This window comes from Capsicum annuum, unplaced genomic scaffold (genome assembly GCF_002878395.1).
Source record: "Capsicum annuum cultivar UCD-10X-F1 unplaced genomic scaffold, UCD10Xv1.1 ctg5471, whole genome shotgun sequence".
NCBI lineage: Eukaryota > Viridiplantae > Streptophyta > Magnoliopsida > Solanales > Solanaceae > Capsicum > Capsicum annuum.
The window spans coordinates 210,663-223,015 of NW_025862939.1; the positions used below are offsets into that span (position 1 = coordinate 210,663).

General features: G+C 34.6%; 3 pseudogenes; 2 read left to right on the forward strand and 1 right to left on the reverse strand.

Moving 5' to 3' along the window:
• Positions 1 to 6,111: 6,111 nt before the first annotated feature.
• LOC124893152 overlaps positions 6,112 to 12,353 on the reverse strand; it is a 31,169-nt pseudogene continuing 24,927 nt past the window's right edge.
• On the forward strand, positions 7,880 to 9,874 carry LOC124893149 (annotated as a pseudogene).
• On the forward strand, positions 10,647 to 12,221 carry LOC124893148 (annotated as a pseudogene).

Below are 12,353 nucleotides of genomic sequence, written 5' to 3' on the forward strand. Positions count from 1 at the left end.
AATCTAAATTTTCACTGATCGTTAAGAGTATCTAATATGCACAAGATTCATGAACTGCATGACCGGAATTTTTGGAATTCATAACTTACGAAAAGTTATTCTGACTACTGAATAAACTGGGAACTCATCATACTAGGAACTAGGAGAGTACATGATTCCTTATCATATGCATGAACACGGACAATGATCATGAAGCTGAAACATAAAGCATGAGTATGTATCAGAATAACTGAAGTAAACTGTTGAAATAAGAATAGATTGAGCATTGTTCTTTCTCACGGCCAATTCCACCACTTACCGGTACATCTATTAGCATCTGAAAACTTGACTTGGTTACTTGTTTTATCATCTCCCCCTTAGATTTAAGCCATTACTCTAAGTCTGTGAACCACTATATACACTTTGGTATAAACTGAAATCACTTTACTCTAGAGTCGGGGATATAAAAATACACATAAAACTAAACTTACCCTGTAAGACGGTATCTGTATGTATAGTAACCAATGCTAATACCTCATTCTAAGATTCAACGCTTAGGTTTCTATAGCCCTAAAAGTCATCATATATTAGCTTAAACATTCACCAACTTAGATTCTCCTAACACTAAACATGGATATCTCCAAACCTTTGACGGACCATACCACTTCTGTCATAGGCTACCAGCATCATACCTGCAAACTTATATTTCTAAACCATGAGAATCAAGATTATATCAAAAGGCTCAACATCATCAATCAAAACTCCTTAACTTGGTTATTTAGAACACCATATACCATCTAACTAGTCTTTCTCCACCTAGCAACTGAATGACACCACTAGCCACACACAACATGTAATACCCTTAGAAAAACACCGCAACCTCATATCACCTTGGCGTACTTCTACTTCATACATACAACATCATACTTCATAACAAATCAAATAAACTTAAGCTCTTGCATGCGCTGTTCAAGCCTATTAGATCGTTTCCCTAAAACTAGTATCATTAACCAAGAAATAATCACATCCACCTTCATGACATCACTATTATGACTCAAAATCTACTACATACCTTCTCACAAGTAGTACTAGTTTACAACTACTAATGAAAAGAAGGTCAAGGGGGGTAAAGTCACATAATAGATATGGTCAACCTTAATCTTATATTATAACCCCATACAACTTTATCTACTTATACGGCTTTGTCACATCACACTTACTTACTTAAGTGTACATTTAGACTACCTTCAAATTCCACAAACAACCTTGTGTCTATAATTATAACTTACTGGCTAATCTAGCCATTTTCATACTTAGAGCAAACAAAAACTCGCCTTTGCTAATAACTCTTTCTCTACCTTCTACTAAACTAACACACAAGGACGTGCCACTTTAATACCAACTCAATCTCATGCCAAAAGATTCGGCTATACATACATTCAATAAATCGCCCTAATAAATTTTCTTACCATTACGCCTCTAAACCCCCAGTTCCAACCAACGTAAGAACCAACAAGATGGGCAATAAGTTGCTAGTGAATCTAAATAAGCCTAACACGGCTTCACTAGACTTTGAGTTTCAACAACACAATGATAACAAGATTACAAGAGACAGAAACTTGACACATAATAATCAATGATCTAAGAATACATATCTTACTCTGTATAAATGAAATAAAAAAAACTGAGTCCAACACTCCCCCCACAGAATACCATACAATCCACACATACCACTAGCTACCACATTAGTCTATCACTATAAAGGGGTAAATCATCCTCAAACATCGGTTATTCAAATAAAATATTTATTTACATAAAAATCACCCTCACTCTAACTTCTAACTTTGTGACTTCACATCACCACCGTCTTGGTCTAACATCACCACCAGTAGATTATGACACTGACACTTAAATCATACTACTACTCAGGTGGAAATACAGTTCCAACATTCTGCTACACATCATTCCTCCTTAAACGTGACGTCTGTAACATAAATTCTGAAAAGGACTGAATACACTTAATATCGCAGGCTGAAAAGCACGATTTCATCAGAATAAAAGTTCACACTAGAATCAATACACTCTGAGGCACTAATGGACTCTTCACAAGTCCTTACATAATTCAAAATCTTATATGGCTCAATTAGAAAGAACCATATCATTTAGACTCTAAATTTCTATACTTGAATCACCCCAATAAAGAGACATGTCTGAGAACATCAGAGTAAGGAAAGAATTGGGATGACTGTTACTTTCGTATGGGCGACACCATAGCATAAATTAGAGTTTGAAAGAGGAACATTATGACTCTATTGCATGAACTAAAACATGAAGAAACAGAGACATTCCTAAATGCCTTGTAGCCTCCTGCTTATAAGTGTGGCACGCTACACACCCATAAACAAGACTCTACCCGACACAATTTCGTAGACACCTTGGGACTATGAACTGTTCTTTGATACCAAGTTTGTCACAACCCAAACTAGGGCCTGGCCATAATGGATATCCCAAACCATGAAGGCCCGAGCGTCCAACTCTATCTGGTAATCATGTACAATATTTATATAATAAAAGAAGATGCAGAAATATAATTTGATACAAAAAGATGGTCATACACTGGATTTAGTTTAACAATAAAGAATAAAATCCGAAATCAACTAAACAATATTTGGAATAGTCTGCAAAATCTCTACTACATAATCAAATGACAACTTTCTGAAACTGGGACAAGGCCCCCAATGGACCTAAATCAAAATAAATAATATAATCTAAAAGACATAGGCCTTCTGGAATAAAGAAGGCTCACCAACTACACACATCACTGCTATCTGAAAACTCTACGGCCTAGTAGAACCTCTGAACTAAGCTTTAGACCCTGGGAGGAAGGGGGTCAATACAAATGTACTGGTACGTAAAGAAATCCAAAATAAAGCTTTTATATAAATAAAATAATAGAGAGAAATTTGTCCAAACAACATTCATAAAATAGTTTTCAAAACACATGAGCATCATTTGATAATTATAAAAAACTTTCTGTCAATGCAATTTTTTATCTTCATATTACTTCTGAGTTAGGTGGTATGCCCATATAAGTCTAAAACCCCACAGGCTATATGGAGTCCGCCATTGACTCGGCGGGAAAGCCTTCAACCCAAGTGTGCCGTAAGGGTTGGAGTTTCAGAGTCTAATACGCCACAGGGCACTAGGCTAGCATAATATAATATACCCAGATCGGCAAATCATGGTTTTGGGTAATGAGTTTTCTGAGCTCGTACCTTCTTCGGGGGACCACCTAACATCTCTTTATGCCTAATTTTATCCATTTCTAAACATATATCATCCTGAAATCTTAAGTCATAAAAATTTGGTTTCTATGTTTGACTGAGTCTGTTATGGCATTGTATATTTTGTTATCATCATACCAAGACTTGCAAGTCGTAATTCTGAGCCATAATGCATTATGCATAATTCTTGCATTAAAACTCAATTCAGACCACCTAACATTTGCAATAGTATGAGATGATTTCATGTTCCGAAACATAAGTCAAAACTATGCAAGAATTCTTCAAACATGTGGTGGTCATGTCCTTTTGGCAAAACCAAGCACTCTTTCATTATATGTATATTCAACATTTATCAACATGCATACCCTGTCTTTTTATTTCAAAATCATACTAAAGTCATAGTATAAATCAAGTCAGTTAGTATCATGCTCCTCAAGATGCATTTCAAAATAATCCGTAGTATATCATGAGTAAAGGAAAATCATAACAAGAGAGGGATTTTTCATGAGTCATGCTGTCAATTCAATCATTAATCTTTAAAATATGTGCTTACATATATATACAATTTCCAATCAATTTAGGGGAAGGTCTAAAGACCAAAACAATACCGTAAAATTTCTAATACAAGATTATATTCATAAATCCAAAACCCCATTCTTAAAATCATGATTTCTATGCCCATGAGATTTTAGAAAAACCCCGCGTACCTTAATTTATGACTCTTGAATGAACTCGTGTTTTAGGGATGCTATTCGAACAATTGATGGGTGCTTCTTGTAGCCCTCCTAATAGGGATTCCAAATCTCAAAGAATTATTAAAAACTCACGGTGAAATCTTAGGATATTTGGGTTTTTAGTTTGAAACCCTAGAGAGAATTTCTTATAAATTTTTGAAGAAAATTTGAATAATGTGATCACTTGGGAGAAAAATTCCATGTTTAAGCTAATAAGGGGGGTGGAAATTACCCAACATACCCTTAGTGAGATGGAATAAAATATAACAGGGAGCCTAATTTTATGGGCCACCGCGATGCACCACTATCTCTATGGCTCACTGGAACATGACGAATGGGATTCTTGGGGTCACTGAGACGCAGAGCCATCACGTTGTACCACTAGTTGGGACCTGAAAATTCAGCACGACATGCCACAATCCTGCTAGGCTACTGGAATTTGACAATTGTTAAATAGACCACCTTCGTGACGTGCCAAGCACTAAAATGTCTGTGTTTTATGACTAGGACTTAAATTAGCCATAACTTCTTGCCTAGGTATTGGATTTTGGCGAATCTTATATCGATGAAAAGCTCATTCAATTTACCACACTAAAAAATTGATCAACATAGAAAATTTGCATAGGATTTATGGGTTTTAGATCATCTACGCATAGAAATGATGGTTTTTGTTCTAGCTTGAAATACGAGGTGTTACATCCAACATGCATTTTTTTTTGCATTGGAATCTTTCATTAACTAATATTTATAGCAGTTCGTCTGCCATTTTTTCTTGACAAAAAAAAAAGATAAGAAAATGGCTTCATGTGCTCTGATTCATTGTTTGGGAGCATTACCAAAGTGTTTCAAAGGTGGGATTATCTTGAAGTAGGTCTGTCTCTGGCCTAAATAAACCTAAGTTAAATGAAGTTCTATTGTTTCTAATTAAAAAATCAAATATGAAACTTCATACACCTTAAAGTTCATATGACGAAGCGGGATTTTTTGAGGTCCTTATACTCATTATGCCTAGCATTGAATAAACTGGGTATTCACCTTATCAAGATTTCAAATCAATGATAGGGTCTGTTTGGCACCTCTTAAATGGACATCCAAATTGGACCGAACCCTTTGTCAGGCTATGGTTCCCTCAAAGTTATGGAGTAAGACATCGATTTCTCAACAAGATTGATTTTTTTGATTGTATGATGAGCTCTCTTGAAAACATTGGCACGCATGTAAACGAGTTGCTCTACCAACTGAGCTTTTGCCCTTAGTGTTTGTGATACATAGTTTATCATGTAGATAAATTCTTTTCAAAATAAAAATTCCATGATCCAACATCAACAATCTTTGATCTCTTTGAGTGGTATTCCTTAGATTAGTATTGCTTATAAGTAATATGATATTTATAATCCATTGACAGGATGGGTTTTGTTTTGTTCTCTTTGGAATGATAAATGACCTACTTAACTCAGTGGTTAGAGTACTGCTTTCATACGGGGGGAGTCATTGGTTCAAATTTAATAGTAGGTAAAACTTATTAGATACCAGAGTCAATGGTATCTAATAAGGTTTACGACCCACTTTTAGTAATATTTATTTTTTGATTTTGTATCTTTTCTATTTCATTTTTAAATTTGAATTTTTGCATCAGAATTGGCTTCTATTTGATTGTATTTGATTGTATCACCCGAAAGAATATAAATAGGATTATAAAGAGAACATCTTTTTATTATTTGAATGTACTAACTAGTCATACAAACTAGTTATGAAATCGGATTGATATCCTCCACCCGTGTTCTAGCTCATCGGAGAGCTAGATTTGCCTTAATTTTTTGTCTCCTTCCTTCAGACTTTTTCACATTAGCTTTCGCTATTTCAAGAGTTTGCTGAGCTTCTTGCGGATTAATGTCACTACCCTTATCCGCATTATTTACTAAAATAGTGATCTCATTATTGCCTATTATAGCAAAACCACCCATCAGAACCATCGTTAACCATTAGTTGTTAAGGCGTATTCAAAAAATCCCTACATCTACAGCTGTGGCAATAGGGGCGTGATTTGGTAATATGCCAATTTGACCACTATTAGTAGATAACACGATTTCTTCCATTTCTGAATCCCAAATAATTCAATCAGGAGTCAGTACACTAAGATTTAAGGTCATCTTCAAATTGCTCTCCATTTATAAGTTCATAGCCTTCGCGGTAGCTTCATCGATATTACCTACAAAATAAAAGGCCTGTCTAGGAAGACCATCTAATTTTCTGGAAAGGATCAATTGAAATCCTCAAATTGTTTCTGCTAGACCAACATATTTTCCTGGAGAACCGGTAAATACTTCTACTACGAAAAATGGTTGGGATAAGAAACACTTAATTTTTTGTGTTCTTGCTACGATTAAATGATCCTCTTCGGATAATTCATCTAATCAAAGGATAGCTATAATGTCCTGAAGTTCTTTGTAACGTTGTAAAGTTTACTTAACTCATTGGGCAGTTTCGTAATGTTCCTCACCAACGATCCGAGGTTGAAGCATAGTTGACGTTGAATCTAAAGAATGTACTGCTGGATAAATACCTTTGGTAGCCAATCCTCTTGATAGTATGGTAGTAGCATTTAAATGTGGAAATGTCGTAGCAGGGTCGGTCAAATCATCTGCGAGTACATAAACTGCTTAAATAGAGGTTATGGACCCTTCTTTAGTAGAAGAAATTCTTTCTTGTAAAGAACCCATTTCAGTACTTAGGATCGGTTGATAACCTACAGCGGAAGGCATTCTACCCAATAAGGCCAATACTTCGGATACTGCTTGGATGAAATGAAAGATATTGTCAATAAATAGATATACGTCTTGCTCATTAACATCTCAGAAATATTCTGCCATAGTTAGGGCAGTCAAACCAACTCTCATATGAGCTCGTGGTGGTTCATTCTTCTAACCGTAAACTAGGGCCACTTTTGATTCTGTAATATTTTCTTCATTAATCACTCCAGATTCTTTCATTTCCATGTTAAGATCATTTCCTTCCCGAGTACGTTCACCCACTCTGCCACATACGGATACGCCCCCGTGAGCTTTAGCAATATTATTAATCAGTTCCATAATGAGTACTATTTTACCCACTCCAGCTCTCCTGAATAGTCCGATTTTTACTCCACGACAATAAGGGGCTAAAAGATCTACTACTTTAATTCCTGTTTCAAAAATAGATAATTTTGTATCCAACTGTATAAAGGCGGGCACAGATCTATGAATAGGAGATGTTGTACTAGTATCTACAGGCCCTAAATTATCAATAGGCTCTTCGAGAACGTTAAAAATTCATCCCAGTGTTTCTCTCCTGACCGAAACAATTATAGGAGCTCCTGTGTCAATCACTTCCATTCCTCTCATTAAATTGTCTGTAGCACTCATAGCTACAGCTCTAACTCGATTATTTCCTAATAATTGTTGTACCTAACAAGCCACATTAATTGGTTGACCAACACTATCTCGACCTTGAACTATGAGAGTGTTATAAATATTCGGCATCTTGCCCGGGGGAAAGGCTACACTAGTAACGGAATGATGATTTAGACGACACGCCCCAGGTTTTTTTTAAGCATGGAAACCCGAGAACCAGAAGTAGTAGAATTGATTCTCATAATAATAAAATAAATAAATATGTCAAAATATTTTTTAAAAAATTATCGAATTCAAAGTAAATATCCGCTAGCACGTCGATCGGTTAATTCAATAAAATGAGAATTAGCACTCGATTTCGTTGGAACCATGCAATTGAACCAATTTAATTGTTTACTTATTCAATGAGATTGAGTTAATTTGCAAGCTCACCCAACATATTTTAATTTAAAAATCTCAAGTGGATGAATCAGAATCTTAAGAAAGTCTTTCATTTGTCTATCATTATAGACAATCCCATCCATATTATCTATTCTATGGAATTTGAACCTGAACTTTATTTTATATTTCTATTACGATTCACTGTTTGGATCTAATGGGCTCCTCTTCTTATTTTTCTTTTTTATTTTTTAGTTAAATTTGAGTATATTGATTTATGCCTAGCCTATTCTTTTCTTTGTGTTTTTCTTTCTTTTTTATACCTTTCATAGTGGAATTCCATATATTTTCACATTAGGATTTACATATACAACATATACCACTGTCAAGGGGAAAGTTCTAATTATTTAGGTTAGTTAGGTATTTCCATTTAAAAAAAAGGTAAAAAATAAAAATTGGGTTGTGCTATATATATGAAAGAGTATACAATAATGATGTATTTGGCAAATCAAATACCATGGTCTAATAATCAACCATTCTGATTAATTGATAATATTAGTATTAGTTGGAAATTTTCTGAAAGATTCCTGTAAAAAGTTTCATTATCGCGGAATTCGTGTCGAGTAGACCTTGTTGTTGTGAGAATTCTTAATTCATGAGTTGTAGGGAGGGATTTATGTTACCACAAACAGAGACTAAAGAAAGTGTTGGATTCAAAGTTGGTGTTAAAGAGTACAAATTGACTTATTATACTCCTGAGTACCAAACCAAGGATACTGATAGATTCGCAGCATTCTGAGTAACTCCTAAACCTAGAGTTCCATCTGAAGAAGCAGGGGTCGCGGTAGCTACCGAATCTTCTAATGGTACATGGACAACTGTATGGACTGATGGACTTACCAGTCTTGATCGTTACAAAGGGCGATGCTACCTCATCGAGTGTGTTGTTTGAGAAAAAAATCAATATATTGCTTATATAGCTTACCCTTTAGACCTTTTTGAAGAAGGTTCTGTTACCAACATGTTTACTTCCAATGTAGGTAATGTATTGGGGTTCAAATCCCCACGCTCTCTACGTTTATAAGATTTGTGAGCCCCTCCTACTTATATTAAAACTTTCCAAGGTCCGCCTTATGGGATCCAAGTTAAAAGAGATAAATTGAACAAGTATAGCCGTCCCCTGTTAGGATGTACTGTTAAACCTAAATTGGGGTTATTTATTAAAAAATATGGTAGAGCTGTTTATGAATTTCTTCATGGAGGACTTGGTTTTACCAAAGATGATGAGAACAAGAACTCACAACTATTTATGCATTGGAGAGATCATTTCTTATTTTGTGCCGAAGCACTTTATAAAGCATAGACTGAAATAGCTGAAATCAAAGGGCATTACTTGAATGCTACTGTAGGTAAATGCAAAAAAATGATCAAAAGAGCTATATTTGCTAGAGAATTGGGCGTTCTGATCGTAATGCATGACTACTTAGTAGGGGGATTCACCGCAAATACTAGTTTGGCTCCTTATTGTCGAGATAATGGTCTACTTCTTCATATCTACTGTGCAATATATGCAGTTATTAATAGATAGAAGAATCATGGTATGCATTTCCAGGTATTAGCAAAAACGTTACGTATGTCTGGTGGAGATCATATTCACTCTGGTACCATAGTAGGTAAACTTGAAGGTGAAATAGACATAACTTTGAGCTTTGTTGATTTATTGTGTGATAATTTTGTTGAACAAGATCGAAGTTACGATAGTTATTTCACCCAAGATTGGATCTCCTTACGTGGTGTTCTACCTGTGGCTTCGGGAGGTATTCATGTTTGGCATATGCCTACTCTGACCGAGAGCTTTGGGGATGATTTTGTACTACAGTTTGGTGGAGGAACTTTAGGACATCCATGGGGCAATACGCCTGGTTCCATAGCTAATCGAGTAGCTCTAGAAGCATATGTAAAAGCTCGTAATGAAGGACATGATCTTTCTCGGGAAGGTAATGATATTATTCGCGAGGCTTCTAAATGGAGCCTCGAACTAGCTGCTGATTGTGATGTATGGAAAGAGATCGTATTTAATTTTGTAGTAATGGACGTTTTGGATAAGTAAAAATAGTAGACATTAGCAGATAAATTAGCAAGAAATAACGAAGGATAAGGAGAAAGAACTCAAGTAATTATCCTTTTTTCTCTTAATTGAATTGTAATTAAACTCGGCCTAATCTTTTACCAAAAGGATTGAGCCGAATACAAAAAAAATTCTATTGCATATATTTTGACTAAGTATATACTTACCTAGATATACAAGATTAGAAATACAAAATCTAGAAAACTAAATAAAAATCTAAGACTCAAATCTTTCTATTGTTGTCTTGGATCAACAATAAATCCTTCGGATTTTTAAGATTGGTATATTTTTTTCTATCCTGTAGTTTGTAGTTTCCCTGAATCAAGCCAAGTAGCATAACTCTTTCTACCCATCCTGTATATTGTCCCCTTTGTTCTGTTCCCTGTTGAAATGGAATCTTAATTTATTACTTATTATTTTATTAGATTTTAGATTAGTTAGTGATTAGATATTAGTATTAGACAAGATTTTAAGAAAATTTTTTGATTTCTTTATAGGAGTATAGGAGAGGAAAAATCTCTTTTTTTAATGCAAATTTGACACGGCATAGGAGAAGCCGCCCTTTATCAAAAATAATATTATTATATTTATATTATTTTTAATAATAAAAGGGGGTTTCGACATATTAATATACAGTGAAGTGTTCCCCTAGATTCAGAACTTTTTTTCAATAATCACTAATAATCCTAGTGATTGGATTTCTATGATTAGTCTGATAGGAAATAAGATATTCAAATAAATAACTTTTTAGTCAATGACTATTCATCTATTGTATTTTCATGCAAATAGGGGGCAAGAAAACTCTATGGAAATATGGTGGTTTAATTCGATGTTGTTTTAGAAGGAGTTTGAACGCGGATGTGGGCTAAATAAATCAATGGTCAGTCTTGGTCCTATTGAAAATACCAGTGAAGATCCAAATCGAAAAGTGAAAAACATTCCTAGTTGCAGTAATGTTGATTATTTATTCGGCCTTAAAGACATTTGGAATTTCATCTCTGATGACACTTTTGTAGTTAGTGATAGGAATAGAGACAGTTATTCTATCTATTTTGATATTGAAAATCAGATTTTTGAGATTGACAACGATCATTCTTTTCTGAGTGAAAAAGTTATTTTTATAGTTATCGAAACTCGAGTTATCTGAATAATGGATTTAGGGGCGAAGATCCCTACTATAATTCTTACATTTATGATACTTAATATAGTTGGAATAATCACATTAATAGTTGCATTGATAATTATCTTCAGTCTCAAATCTGTATAGATACTTCCATTATAAGTGGTAGTGACAATTACAGTGACAGTTACATTTATAGGGCCGTTTGTGGTGGTGAAAGTAAAAATAGTAGTGAAAACGAGGGTTCCAGTATACAAACTCACACAAAGGGCAGTGATTTAACTATAAGAGAAAGTTCTAAGGGCAGTGATTTAACTATAATAGAAAGTTCTAAGGACAGTGATTTAACTATAAGAGAAAGTTCTAATGATCTCGAGGTAACTCAAAAATACAGGCATTTGTGGGTTCAATATGAGAATTATTATGGATTAAATTATAAGGAATTTTTAAAATCAAAAATGAATATTTGTGAACAATGTGGATATCATTTGAAAATGAGTAGTTCGGATAGAATTGAACTTTTGATTGATCCGGGTACTTGGGATCCTATGGATGAAGACATGGTCTCTCTGGATCCCATTGAATTTCATTCGGAAGAGGAGCCTTATAAAGATCGTATTGATTCTTATCAAAGAAAGACAGGATTAACCTAGGCTGTTCAAACGGGCATAGGCCAACTAAATGGCATTCCCGTAGCAATTGGGGTTATGGATTTTCAGATTATGGGGGTAGTATGGGATCCGTAGTTCGAGAGAAAATTACCCATTTGATTGAACACACTGCCAATCAAATTTTATCTCTTATTATAGTGTGTTCTTCTGGGGGGCACGCATGCAGGAAGGAAGTTTGAGCTTGATACAAATGGATAAAATATCGTCTGCTTTATATGATTATCAATTAAATAAAAATTATTTTATGTATCAGTCCTTACATCTCCAGCAACTGGTGGAGTGACAGCTAGTTTTGGTATGTTGGGGGATATCATTATTGCCAAACCCACTGCCTATATTGCATTTGTAGGTAAAAGAGTAATTGAACAAACATTGAATAAAACAGTACCCGAAGTTTCGCAAGCAGCTGAATACTTATTCTAGAAGGGTTTTTTCGACCTAATTGTACCACATAATCTTTTAAAAAGAATTCTGAGTGAGTTTTTCAAGCTCCATGCCTTTTTTTCCTTTGAATCAAAAATCAAGCAAAATCAAGTAGAGAACTAAGGCCATTATTTTATTTTATTTGTGTTTGTAGCAAAAAAGTAGTTAGTTTATCGGAATCAAAGTAAATAAGATAATAGTAACTAAGATAATAATGGCCCTTTCTTAGGTGATAGAAGATCTAATT